Source organism: Coregonus clupeaformis, chromosome 39, assembly GCF_020615455.1.
Source record: "Coregonus clupeaformis isolate EN_2021a chromosome 39, ASM2061545v1, whole genome shotgun sequence".
Classification (NCBI taxonomy): Eukaryota; Metazoa; Chordata; class Actinopteri; order Salmoniformes; family Salmonidae; genus Coregonus; species Coregonus clupeaformis.
The window spans coordinates 3,773,280-3,787,291 of NC_059230.1; positions in this window are offsets into that span (position 1 = coordinate 3,773,280).

The window sequence follows — 14,012 nt, forward strand, 5'->3', positions numbered from 1 at the left end:
ATTTGTGAAGTTCAGGGCCGTTGTTATGTTGGGTCCCGTAGCTGTAGCATTAGCTGTATTTGTGAAGTTCAGGGCCGTTGTTATGTTGGGTCCCGTAGCTGTAACATTAGCTGTATTTGTGAAGTTCAGGGCCGTTGTTATGTTGGGTCCCGTAGCTGTAACATTATCTGTATTTGTGAAGTTCAGGGCCGTTGTTATGTTGGGTCCCGTAGCTGTAACATTATCTGTATTTGTGAAGTTCAGGGCCGTTGTTATGTTGGGTCCCGTAGCTGTAACATTATCTGTATTTGTGAAGGTCAGGGCCGTTGTTATGTTGGGTCCCGTAGCTGTAACATTATCTGTATTTGTGAAGTTCAGGGCCGTTGTTACGTTGGGTCCCGTAGCTGTAACATTATCTGTATTTGTGAAGTTCAGGGCCGTTGTTATGTTGCGTCCCGTAGCTGTAACATTATCTGTATCTGTGATGTTCAGGACCGTTGTTATGTTGGGTCCCGTAGCTGTAACATTATCTGTATTTGTGAAGTTCAGGGCCGTTGTTATGTTGGGTCCCGTAGCTGTAACATTATCTGTATTTGTGAAGTTCAGGGCTGTTGTTATGTTGGGTCCCGTAGCTGTAACATTATCTGTATCTGTGATGTTCAGGGCCATTGTTATGTTGGGTCCCGTAGCTGTAACATTATCTGTATCTGTGATGTTTAGGGCCGTTGTTATGTTGGGTCCCGTAGCTGTAACATTATCTGTATCTGTGATGTTCAGGGCCGTTGTTATGTTGGGTCCCGTAGCTGTAACATTATCTGTATCTGTGATGTTCAGGGCCATTGTTATGTTGGGTCCCGTAGCTGTAACATTATCTGTATCTGTGATGTTCAGGGCCATTGTTATGTTGGGTCCCGTAGCTGTAACATTATCTGTATCTGTGATGTTCAGGGCCATTGTTGTGTTGGGTCCCGTAGTAGTAGTATTAGCTGTATTTGTGACATTCTGGGCCGGTGTGGTGTTCTGGGTCTGGGCTCTCATCCCCATGTAGGCTATAACCATGACGACAGCGAACATCAGTCTGCTGCTATTGTCCATTCCTGATAGAGTAACGGAGATCCAGACGGTTAGAATATACTACTAGTGCTACTAATTATTCATTTGTTAAGGACGAATAGAATTATATATTTACAAAAGTAATCATCAACATTTTACAGTTAGTGAGTGCATACATTTTTCATACTGGCCCCCCGTTGGAAACAAACCCACAACCCTGGCGTTGCAAGCGCCATGCTCTACCAACTGAGCTACATTGGACTACAACAGTCAGATGCAATTGCACTATCATGCTTATGCTTGCAATTATGGGCTTGCACATGTTGATGATGATAGTACAAGCTTATTTCAAAAGCTTTGAGTTGTATCAATGGCAATATGAAACTATCATACCAGCGTGAATAAAAACATTAACATTCCAGTGAATAAACATAGGCCTACCATTTGTGTGGTAATTGGTCATTAACTCATAGGGGTATATAAGACAACAAAACATTGCATAGTGAATGGGTAACATTGTTGAATTAAAATAGACCATAATTGTTTTCACATTATTAATTAGCAGTGGTGTAAAGTACTTAAATAAAACTAGTTTAAAGTAGTAATTCAGTCGTTTTGGGGGGAATCTGTACTTTACGTGGTCCTCTGTAGCTCAGCTGGTAGAGCACGGCGCTTGTAACGCCAAGGTAGTGGATTCGATCCCCGGGACCACCCATACACAAAAAATAAAATAAAAATGTATGCGCGCATGACTGTAAATCTCTTTGGATAAAAGCGTCTGCTAAATGGCATATTATTATTTATATGTTTCACAATTTTCACTTTAACTTCACTAGCATAAATTCCGAAATAAAATAATGTTATTTTTACTCCAAACATTTTCCCTGACACCCAAAAGTACTCATTACATTTTGAATGCTTAGCAAGACAGGAAAATTGTCCAATTCACGCACTTATCAAGAGAACATCCCTGGTCATCCCTACTGCCTCTGATCTGGGGGACTCACTAAACAAAAATGCTTCGTTTGTAGATTATATCTGAGTGTGCCCTGGCTCTCCACAAATAAATAGAAAACAATACAATTTTACCGTCTGGTTTGCTTAATATAAGGCATTTGAAATTATCTTTAGTTTTACTTTTGATACCTACCTATATTTTAGTAAATACATTTACTTTTGATACTTAACCCTCCCGTTGTCCTAGGGTCAAAATGACCCGCCACTGTGATTGAACCAACTTTATTTAATTTTTATATTTTTGGGATCATTTGTGAGAAGGAGGCAGTGATACTTTCTTTAAAGTCTCACTGCCTCCTTCTCACAAATGATCCCAAAAATAAAAAATAAATAAAGTTGGTTCATCAGGCAGCATTTTGACCTAAGAATGAGGGATTAAGTATATTTAAAACCAAATACTTTTAGACTTTTACTCAAGTAGTGTTTTACTGGTTGACTTTAACTTTAACTTGAGTCATTTTCCATTAAGGTATCTTTACTTTTAGTCAAATATGTCAATTGGGTACTTTTCCACCACTGTTAATTAGTAGATCCCTTAATTAAATTAAATCATGAGACAAAAACCACAAAAACGTCCATATTCCAAAACGTTTATAATGTATGATCTGAAAGTGTAGGCTACCAATTCATCAAGCGAACAGCTGGAAATAAAAGACTACCATTATGTCAGTGTGAAAAAAGAAAAAAAACGAATAAATCGTTATTTTGTATATATCCACATCATCAGATAAAAGAGATGGAAACCTTACCTGTAATTTCTTGACTTGGAAGGTTTATTGAATCGAAAAGCGTCGTGGTTCTCCTTGAACAAGTTGTCTTCACGGTTACTGTAAGGTGCGCTAGAGAAGGAGATGTGACTTTGTGTCGATGTCACACCTGCCTCTCGCTATTTAAAACAGCACTCGCGAGGGGAGGAGGGACAACAAAAGATGGAGAAACCTTCCTCTCTCCTCCTGTAGGGTGGGGGGGGGGGGGGGTGTACGTGTGCATGCAGGTACGTGTGCCACCATAGGCTTAACGGGGGAGGGGTGAACTGGCGACGACGTTCAATGGAAACAATTATGTTGTTAAGCCTACTCTTGACCTCCGACAATAGATTGTGTCCAGTTACTGCAATCTTTTCCCAAACACGCATCTTCCTGGTTAAAATGTTTTCCTTTCACTTATTTGTGTATTAAATATGCTTGGCGACTATAGGCAAGGCTATTTGCAAAGAAAGGGAAATTATAATATATAATTATGTTAGCTACCAATATATACAATTTAGGACTGAATATAATCCACATCCAAACGAAACGACATTTAATCCTTTTCTTTTTACTTATTCTATGATTAATTCCAGGCCAATAACACGCTGCCAATCACACCTGTCCAACTCAAATTACACATTATTCTTGCTCTGTTTATTTGATCTAGCTGAGTTGAGCTTCACAGTGGAGGGCAGGCAATCTTTTGAATTAAATCTTGATTGTGGCTAGTGGCTAATGGGTTAGACACCAGTTTTGGTGAATGAAAAAAATGACATACTAGCTTTAGTAAAAATAGAAAAAAGTTTCTGGAGATGACAGAAGTTTAAGATATGGATGTCCTATTTTCATTAACAAGCCAGCTAAATCATTTGTTTTGGTACTGTCCATTTGTAGCTTGTTTTTGGTCACAGGTCCAGGAATGGCTGAAGGATTGCAATATTTACCTGGAGCTAACCCTGCAGATAGCACTACTGGGTGATCTGAAAAGTCATAGTCAATCGATCAATAATATAATTGTTAGAGTGAGTAGCTCGGTTGAGTAACTCTTCCTGTTGTTATTGCCAAGGTGGAATATTTCCCTTGTGATAGTTTCGTTTTGACGCTCAGTGCGTTTTATTTATGTAAATAGAATAAACTCTGGACTTCGGTGTTTTACCTCCTAAGCCTGACTCCTTCATTCACACCTCGTCAAAGAATCACTCACCCCGCGTAATGGAGTCAGCAGGAGAAGACCACATGCCTGGAGTTGTGGCAAGGTTCCAGGAGCATTCCTCAATGCTGGCCAGCTTGCGGGAAGCGATGGATCAGGTTCTTCAGGTAGTAGAACGCCTGGAGAGGAGAGGACCTGATCTATCGAGACCAGCTGGTCAACCGGATCCAGCCACCTACACCCCAGCCCCTGGAGGGATCCAGATATCCCGGCCAGCAGCGTTTGATGGGACGGCAGCGCGATGTAATGTATTTCTGCTCCAACTAGAGTTGTATTTCTCCAGCATCAGGCCGGCGCCACTGGAGCGGGAGAAGGTATCCGTCCTCGTTTCCTGTCTTTGTGGGAGAGCCCTTGCGTGGGCCAACGCAGTGTGGAACGAGGGAGGTGCCGCGTTGGAGGACTACGTGGAGTTTGCTCGCCTCTTTCGGGCTGTTTTCGAATGACTGGTCCATCTGAGGCAGGGGACGAGGACTGCACAGGACTACGCGCTGGAGTTCCGGACGCTGGCAGCGGGTTCCGGGTGGAACGAGCGGGCCCTGATCGACCATTTCCGGTGCCACCTAAGGGAAGACGTCCGATGGGAGCTAGCCTGCCGTGATGCCATGCTATCGTTCTCCCAACTGGTGGACATGGCCATCTGGCTGGACAATCTGCTAGCAGCCAGAGGATGTCCTGGTAGGGGTCTGCCCGTTCCCACTCCGGACGACTCTGACCCCGAGCAGATGGAGTGGGGGGAGCCGCCGGTCGAGAGAGCGCAGTAGGACAGTGACAGTGCCACTCTGGTGGCACGAAGGGACAATCCACCTCATCTCGTAGTCAAGGTTCCTTTGGGTCTGGAGGCGGTAGGCAGGGTAGTCACGCATCACCCCAGGTAACGAACACCCAAACTTGTTCAGAGCCCTTTGCGGCACACTGTACCTTATCTATCTCATTTCCCGATCACCTGGTAGATTCAGAGTATAAGGCGCTAGTCGATTCAGGCGTGGCTGGAAACTTTATAGACAGGGCATTTGCACACCGTCAAGGCATTTCATTGGTTCCCCTCTCCATTCCACTCCCCATCAGAGCACTTGTAGTCGACCATTAGGGTCCGGGTTGGTTAAGGAGGTTACTGTACCAGTCACCATGATTACACAGGAGACGCATGTTGAGCAGATCACTTTTTTGATTATTGAGTCTCCTGCTTACCCTGTAGTCTTAGGCATTCCGTGATTAGCCCTTCACAACCCCACATTTTCATGGCTGCAGAGGGTTCTTACGTGAGTGTCCGGGTAGGTGTCTAGGTGTTTCCGTTGGTGCAACCACAGTGGAAAGTTCAGACTGTACCCCCACCATGCGCATTTCCCCCGAATACCATGATCTGGCGCTCGCGTTTTCCAAGATACAAGCGACTAAATTACCACCTCATCGGGAGGGGGATTGCGCGATAAATCTTCGGGTAGACGCTGTACCTCCCAGGAGTCATGTGTATCCCCTGTCGCAGGCTGAAACGGAGGCTATGGAAACATACGTCACCGAGTACCTGTGCCAGGGGTATATACGTCACTCCACTTCACCTGCTTCCTCTAGTTTCTTCTTTGTGAAGAAGAAAAATGGCGGTTTACGCCCATGCATTGATTATCGACCACTGTATAAGGTGACGGTATGATTTAGTTATCCTCTTCCCCTCATTCCTTCAATGATTGAGTCAATGCATGGGGCCCGTTTTTTCACCAAATTAGACCTCAGAAGTGCCTACAACCTGGTGTGTATTCAGGAAGGGGATGAGTGGAAAACAGCATTCAGCACAACCTCGGGGCATTATGAATACCTGGTGATGCCCTACGGTTTGAAGAATGCTCCATCCGTTTTCCAGTCCTTTGTGAACGAGGTGTTTCGGGACATGCTTGGTCGCGGTGTGGTGGTCTACATCGATGACATCCTGGTGTATTCCGCTACGCGCACCGAGCATGTGTCCCTGGTTCACAAGGTACTGGTCCGACTGCTGGAGAATGATCTTTATGCCAAGGCAGAGGTGTGAGTTTTTCCAGCAGTCAATCTCCTTCCTCGGATACCACATTACTACCACAGGTGTGGAGATGGAGGGCAATCGCATTTTAGCCTTGCATAATTGGCCGACTCCAACCACAGTGAAGGAGGTGCAGCGCTTCCTTGCCTTTGCCAACTACTATCGGAGGTTTATCCGGAGATTTGGCAAGGCCGCAACTCCCATTACCTCCTTGATGAAGGGTAGGCCGTCCCGGCTCCGCTGGTCTGCTGAGGCTGACTTGGCCTTCAGTAACCTGAGGGGTCTGTTCACCTCAGCCCCGGTACTAGCCCACCCCGATCCATCACTACCGTTCGTAGTGGAGGTGGATGCGTACGAGGTAGGGATAGGCGCTGTCTTATCCCAACGCTTCGGGCACGCCACCCAAGCTCTGCCCTTGTGCCTTCTTTTCGAAGAAGCTCAGTTCGGCGGAGCAGAACTACGCCGTTGGTGATCGGGAGCTGCAGGCTGTTGTCCGAGCTTTGACAGTGTGGAGCCATTGGCTCGAAGGGGCGAAACACCCTTTCCTTGTCTGGACAGACCACTGTAACCTGGAGTACATCGGGGCAGCGAGGAGGCTGAATCCTCGCCAGGCCAGTGGGGCCCTCTTCTTCACCCGGTTTGATTTCACACTCTCATACATTCCGGGTACGAAGAACGTGAAGGCAGACGCACTATCTCGGCTGTATGACACAGAGGAGAGGCCTCAGAGACAACACCCCCATACTCCCGGCCTCATGCATTGTGGCGCCGGTAGTATGGGCGATGGACGCGGATATAGCACAGGCATTACGCACAGATCCATCTCCACCGCAGTGTCCAGCTGGGCTGCAGTATGTGCCTGCGCTTATCCGTGATCGCCTGATCTACTGGGCACACACGTCACCCTCCTCTGGTCATCCAGGTATCGGTCGTACAATGCGCTGCCTGACCGAGAAGTACTGGAGGCCTACCTTGGCTAAGGACGTGACGTGTATGTTTCCTCTTGCTCAGTGTGCGCCCAGAGTAAGGCACCTAGGCACCTCCCAGCGAGTAAGCTACAAACTTTACCAGTTCCACAACGACCATGGTCTCACATTAGTATTGATTTTCTTACTGATCTTCCCCTCTCCCAAGGTAACACCACTATCCTGGTCGGTTTGGGTTACCAACCGGTCCTGGCACCGTGGGACCAGTGCCAGACCGAGGCTCCTGCGGTGGATGACTGGTTTCGGCGTGCGGAGGAGACTTGGGACGCTGCCCACGTTCGCCTCCAGCGCGCTGTGCATCATCAGAAGGCGAACGCTGACCGCCACCGCAGGGAGGCCCCGGTTTTAGTACCAGGGGATCGGGTCTGGCTCTCGACCCAGAATCTACCCCTCTGCCTGCACTGCCTGAAGCTGAGCCTGCGGTTTGTGCGGCCGTTTAAAGTCCTGAGGAGGATAAACGAGGTTACACACAGGTTTTTTCTCCCCCCTGATTACCGTATTAACCCCTAGTTTCATGTGTCACCTCCTCAGGCCGGTGGTAGCTGGTCCGCTCCAGGAGTCTGAGGTGCGGGAGGTTCCTCCACCTCCTCTGGACATCGAGGGGGCCCCGGCGTATTCGGTCCGTTCCATACTGGATTCGAGGTGTCGGGTGGGGGGCCTTCAGTATCTCGTGGAGTGGGAGGGGTACGGTCCGGAGGAACGGTGCTGGGTCCCAAGGAGGGACATCCTCGATCGCTCCCTGTTGAGGGATTTCCACCGTCGCCATCCGACTCGCCCTGCTCCTCGTCCTCCTGGCCGTCCCCGAGGCCGGGGTCAGCGCACTGCTGGAGCCGCGCGTCAAGTGGGGGGTACTGTCACGACTTCCGCCGAGGCTGCCTCCCCTCCTTGTTTGGGCAGGTTTCGGCGTTCGTCGTCATCGGCTTACTAGCTACTGCCGATCCCATTCTCATCACTCCACTTGTCATGTCTTGTCAATCACACACACCTGGTGCTCATTCCCCTAATTAGTATGTGTATAAGTGTTCCCTCTGTTCCCCTTGTCTTTGTGGGTGATTGTTTCATTGTGAGAGCGAGTAGCTCGGTTGAGCTACTCTTCCTGTTGCTATCGCCAAGGTGTAATATTTCGTTTTGACGCTGGGTGTGTTTTTTTGACCCTGGGTGTGTTTTATTTATGTAAACGGAATAAACTCTGGACTTCCTCGTGAGCCTGACTCCTTCATTCACACCTCGTCACACTTTTCTTCTTATTGGTGTCCTTTAGCAGTGGTTTCTTTGCAGCAATTTGACCGTCAAGGCCTGGTTCACACAGTCCCCTCTGAACAGTTGATGTTGAGATGTGTCTGTGACTTGAACTCTTTGAAGCATTTATTTGGGCTGCAATTTCTGAGGCTGGTAACTCTAATGAACTTATCCTCTGCAGCAGAGGTAACTCTGGGTCTTCCATTCCTGTGGTGGTTCTCATGAGAGCCAGTTTCATCATAGCGCTTGATGGTTTTTGCGACTGCACTTGAAGAAACTTTCAAAGTTCTTGAAATGTTCCGGATTGACTGACCTTCATGCCCTAAAGTAATGATGGACTGTTGTTTCTCTTTGCTTATTTGACCAAATATGGCTATCTTCTGTATACCCCCCCTCCATATGTGTTATTTCATAGTTTTGATGTCTTCACTATTATTCTACAATGTAAAAAATAGTAAAAATAAAGAAAAATCCTTGAATAAGTAGGTGTGTCCAAACTTTTGACTGGTACTGTATATGTCTGTCTGTCTGTATGTATGTGTATGTGTATATATATATATATATATTTGTGAGAAAAAATATATATGGGGGATTGGATGTGATGCAGACAATTACATTGATGGAAGTTACAATCAATCTGCAATATTAAACCTGATCTACCCCCTATCAAAAAATATATATAAAAAAAGAAACAAGCCAGCTAAAGAATGTGCAATATTATGAACCTAGTAATGGGTTTATTATGAAATACTAGATATTGGTAAAATATATTTTGTTTATGTTTTCCACACTGTCATTGATTATATTGTCCAAACCTTGTGTTGTACGGGGATGGGAGTGTTGACTCACTCACTTGAGAATCATATGGAAGTGAAAGTGAGTGGTTGTTGTAATGGAGAGAAGTTGAAGTTATGGGGGGGTGGGGGGGGGGGCGATGTTCACAATAGCATGCAGGTACGTGTGCCACCATAGGCTTAACGGGGGAGGGGTGAACTGGCGACGACGTTCAATGGAAACAATTATGTTGTTAAGCCTACTCTTGACCTCCGACAATAGATTGTGTCCAGTTACTGCGATCTTTTCCCAAACACCCATCTTCCTGGTTAAAATGTTTTCCTTTCACTTATTTGTGTATTAAATATGCTTGGCGACTATAGGCAAGGCTATTTGCAAAGAAAGGGAAATTAGAATATATAATTATGTTAGCTACCAATATATACAATTTAGGACTGAATATAATCCACATCCAAACGAAACGACATTTAATCCTTTTCTTTTTACTTATTTTATGATTAATTCCAGGCCAATAGCACGCTGCCAATCACACCTGTCCAACTCAAATTACACATTATTCTTGCTCTGTTTGTTTGATCTAGCTGAGTTGAGCTTCACAGTGGAGGGCAGGCAATCTTTTGAATTAAATCTTGATTGTGGCTAGTGGCTAATGGGTTAGACACCAGTTTTGGTGAATGAAAATAATGACATACTAGCTTTAGTAAAAATAGAAAAAAGTTTCTGGAGATGACAGAAGTTTAAGATATGGATGTCCTATTTTCATTAACAAGCCAGCTAAATCATTTGTTTTGGTACTGTCCATTTGTAGATTGTTTTTGGTCACAGGTCCAGGAATGGCTGAAGGATTGCAATATTTACCTGGAGCTAACCCTGCAGATAGCACTACTGGGTGATCTGAAAAGTCATAGTCAATCGATCAATAATATAATTGTGAGAGTGAGTAGCTCGGTTGAGTAACTCTTCCTGTTGTTATTGCCAAGGTGGAATATTTCCCTTGTGATAGTTTCGTTTTGACGCTCAGTGCGTTTTATTTATGTAAATGGAATAAACTCTGGACTTCGGTGTTTTACCTCCTGTGCCTGACTCCTTCATTCACACCTCGTCAAAGAATCACTCACCCCGCGTAATGGAGTCAGCAGGAGAAGACCACATGCCTGGAGTTGTGGCAAGGGTCCAGGAGCATTCCTCAATGCTGGCCAGTTTGCGGGAAGCGATGGATCAGGTTCTTCAGGTAGTAGAACGCCTGGAGAGGAGAGGACCTGATCTATCGAGACCAGCTGGTCAACCGGATCCAGCCACCTACACCCCAGCCCCTGGAGGGATCCAGATTTCCCGGCCACCAGCGTTTGATGGGACGGCAGTGCGATGTAAGGTATTTCTGCTCCAACTAGAGTTGTATTTCTCCAGCATCAGGCCGGCGCCACTGGAGCGGGAGAAGGTATCCGTCCTCATTTCCTGTCTTTGTGGGAGAGCCCTTGAGTGGACCAACGCAGTGTGGAACGAGGGAGGTGCCGCGTTGGAGGACTACGTGGAGTTTGCTCGCCTCTTTCGGGCTGTTTTCGAATGACTGGTCCATCTGAGGCAGGGGACGAGGACTGCACAGGACTACGCGCTGGAGTTCCGGACGCTGGCAGCGGGGTCCGGGTGGAACGAGCGGGCGCTGATCGACCATTTCCGGTGCCACCTAAGGGAGGACGTCCGACGGGAGCTAGCCTGCTGTGATGCCATGCTATCGTTCTCCCAACTGGTGGACATGGCCATCCGGCTGGACAATCTGCTAGCAGCCAGAGGATGTCCTGGTAGGGGTCTGCCCGTTCCCACTCCGGACGACTCTGACCCCGAGCAGATGGAGTGGGGGGAGCCGCCGGTCGAGAGAGCGCAGGAGGACAGTGACAGTGCCACTCTGGTGGCACGAAGGGACAATCCACCTCATCTCGTAGTCAACGTTCCTTTGGGTCTGGAGGCGGTAGGCAGGGTAGTCACGCATCACCCCAGGTAACGAACACCCAAACTTGTTCAGAGCCCTTTGCGGCACACTGTGCCTTATCTATCTCCTTTCCCGATCACCTGGTAGTTTCCGAGTATAAGGCGCTAGTCGATTCAGGCGTGGCTGGAAACTTTATAGACAGGGCATTTGCACGCCGTCAAGGCATTTCATTGGTTCCCCTCTCCATTCCACTCCCCATCAGAGCACTTGTAGTCAACCATTAGGGTCCGGGTTGGTTAAGGAGGTTACTGTACCAGTCACCATGATTACACAGGAGACGCATGTTGAGCAGATCACTTTTTTGATTATTGAGTCTCCTGCTTACCCTGTAGTCTTAGGTATTCCGTGGTTAGCCCTTCACAACCCCACATTTTCATGGCTGCAGAGGGTTCTTACGTGAGTGTCCGGGTAGGTGTCTAGGTGTTTCCGTTGGTGCAACCACGGTGGAAAGTTCAGACTGTACCCCCACCGTGCGCATTTCCCCCGAATACCATGATCTGGCGCTCGCGTTTTCCAAGATACAAGCGACTAAATTACCACCTCATCGGGAGGGGGGTGCGCGATAAACCTTCGGGTAGACGCTGTACCTCCCAGGAGTCATGTGTATCCCCTGTCGCAGGCTGAAACGGAGGCTATGGAAACATTCGTCACCGAGTACCTGTGCCAGGGGTATATACGTCACTCCACTTCACCTGCTTCCTCGAGTTTCTTCTTTGTGAAGAAGAAAAATGGCGGTTTACGCCCGTGCATTGATTATCGACCACTGTATAAGGTGACGGTACGATTTAGTTATCCTCTTCCCCTCATTCCTTCAATGATTGAGTCAATGCATGGGGCCTGTTTTTTCACCAAATTAGACCTCAGAAGTGCCTACAACCTGGTGTGTATTCAGGAAGGGGATGAGTGGAAAACATCATTCAGCACAACCTCGGGGCATTATGAATACCTGGTGATGCCCTACGGTTTGAAGAATGCTCCATCCGTTTTCCAGTCCTTTGTGAACGAGGTGTTTCGGGACATGCTTGGTCGCGGTGTGGTGGTCTACATCGATGACATCCTGGTGTATTCCGCTACGCGCGCCGAGCATGTGTCCCTGGTTCACAAGGTACTGGTCCGACTGCTGGAGAATGATCTTTATGCAAAGGCAGAGGTGTAAGTTTTTCCAGCAGTCAGTCAATCTCCTTCCTCGGATACCGCATTACTACCACAGGTGTGGAGATGGAGGGCAATCGCATTTTAGCCTTGCAAAATTGGCCGACTCCAACCACAGTGAAGGAGGTGCAGCGCTTCCTTGCCTTTGCCAACTACTATCTGAGGTTTATCCGGAGATTTGGCAAGGCCGCAACTCCCATTACCTCCTTGATGAAGGGTAGGCCGTCCCGGCACCTCAGCCCCGGTACTAGCCCACCCCGATCCATCACTACCGTTCGTAGTGGAGGTGGATGCGTACGAGGTAGGGATAGGCGCTGTCTTATCCCAACGCTCGGGCACGCCACCCAAGCTCTGCCCTTGTGCCTTCTTTTCGAAGAAGCTCAGTTTGGCGGAGCAGAACTACGCCGTTGGTGATCGGGAGCTGCAGGCTGTTGTCCGAGCTTTGACAGTGTGGAGCCATTGGCTCGAAGGGGCGAAACACCCTTTCCTTGTCTGGACAGACCACTGTAACCTGGAGTACATCGGAGCAGCGAGGAGGCTGAATCCTCGCCAGGCCAGTGGGGCCCTCTTCTTCACCCGGTTTGATTTCACACTCTCATACATTCCGGGTACGAAGAACGTGAAGGCAGACGCACTATCTCGGCTGTATGACACAGAGGAGAGGCCTCAGAGACAACACCCCTATACTCCCGGCCTCATGCATTGTGGCGCCGGTAGTATGGGCGATGGACGCGGATATACCACAGGCATTACGCACAGATCCATCTCCACCGCAGTGTCCAGCTGGGCTGCAGTACGTGCCTGCGCTTATCCGTGATCGCCTGATCTACTGGGCACACACGTCACCCTCCTCTGGTCATCCAGGTATCGGTCGTACAATGCGCTGCCTGACCGAGAAGTACTGGAGGCCTACCTTGGCTAAGGACGTGACGTGTATGTTTCCTCTTGCTCAGTGTGTGCCCAGAGTAAGGCACCTAGGCACCTCCCAGAGAGTAAGCTACAAACTTTACCAGTTCCACAACGACCATGGTCTCACCTTAGTATTAATTTTCTTACTGATCTTCCCCTCTCCCAAGGTAACACCACTATCCTGGTCGGTTTGGGTTACCAACCGGTCCTGGCACCGTGGCACCAGAGCCAGACCGAGGCTCCTGCTGTGGATGACTGGTTTCGGCGTGCGGAGGAGACTTGGGACGCTGCCCACGTTCGCCTCCAGCGCGCTGTGCATCATCAGAAGGCGAACGCTGACCGCCACCGCAGGGAGGCCCCGGTTTTAGTACCAGGGGATCGGGTCTGGCTCTCGACCCAGAATCTACCCCTCTACCTGCACTGCCGGAAGCTGAGCCTGCGGTTAGTGGGGCCGTTTAAAGTCCTGAGGAGGATAAACGAGGTTACACACAGGTTGTTTCTCGCCCCTGATTACCGTATTAATCCCTCCTTTCATGTGTCACCTCCTCAGGCCGGTGGTAGCTGGTCCGCTCCAGGAGTCTGAGGTGCGGGAGGTTCCTCCACCTCCTCTGGACATCGAGGGGGCTCCGGTGTACTCGGTCCGTTCCATACTGGATTCGAGGTGTCGGGTGGGGGGCCTTCAGTATCTCGTGGAGTGGGAGGGGTACGGTCCGGAGGAACGGTGCTGGGTCCCAAGGAGGGACATCCTCGATCGCTCCCTGTTGAGGGATTTCCACCGTCGCCATCCGACTCGCCCTGCTCCTCGTCCTCCTGGCCATCCCCGAGGCCGGGGTCAGCGTACTGCTGGAGCTGCGCGTCAAGTGGGGGGTACTGTCACGACTTCCGCCGAGGCTGCCTCCCCTCCTTGTTTGGGCAGGTTTCGGCGTTC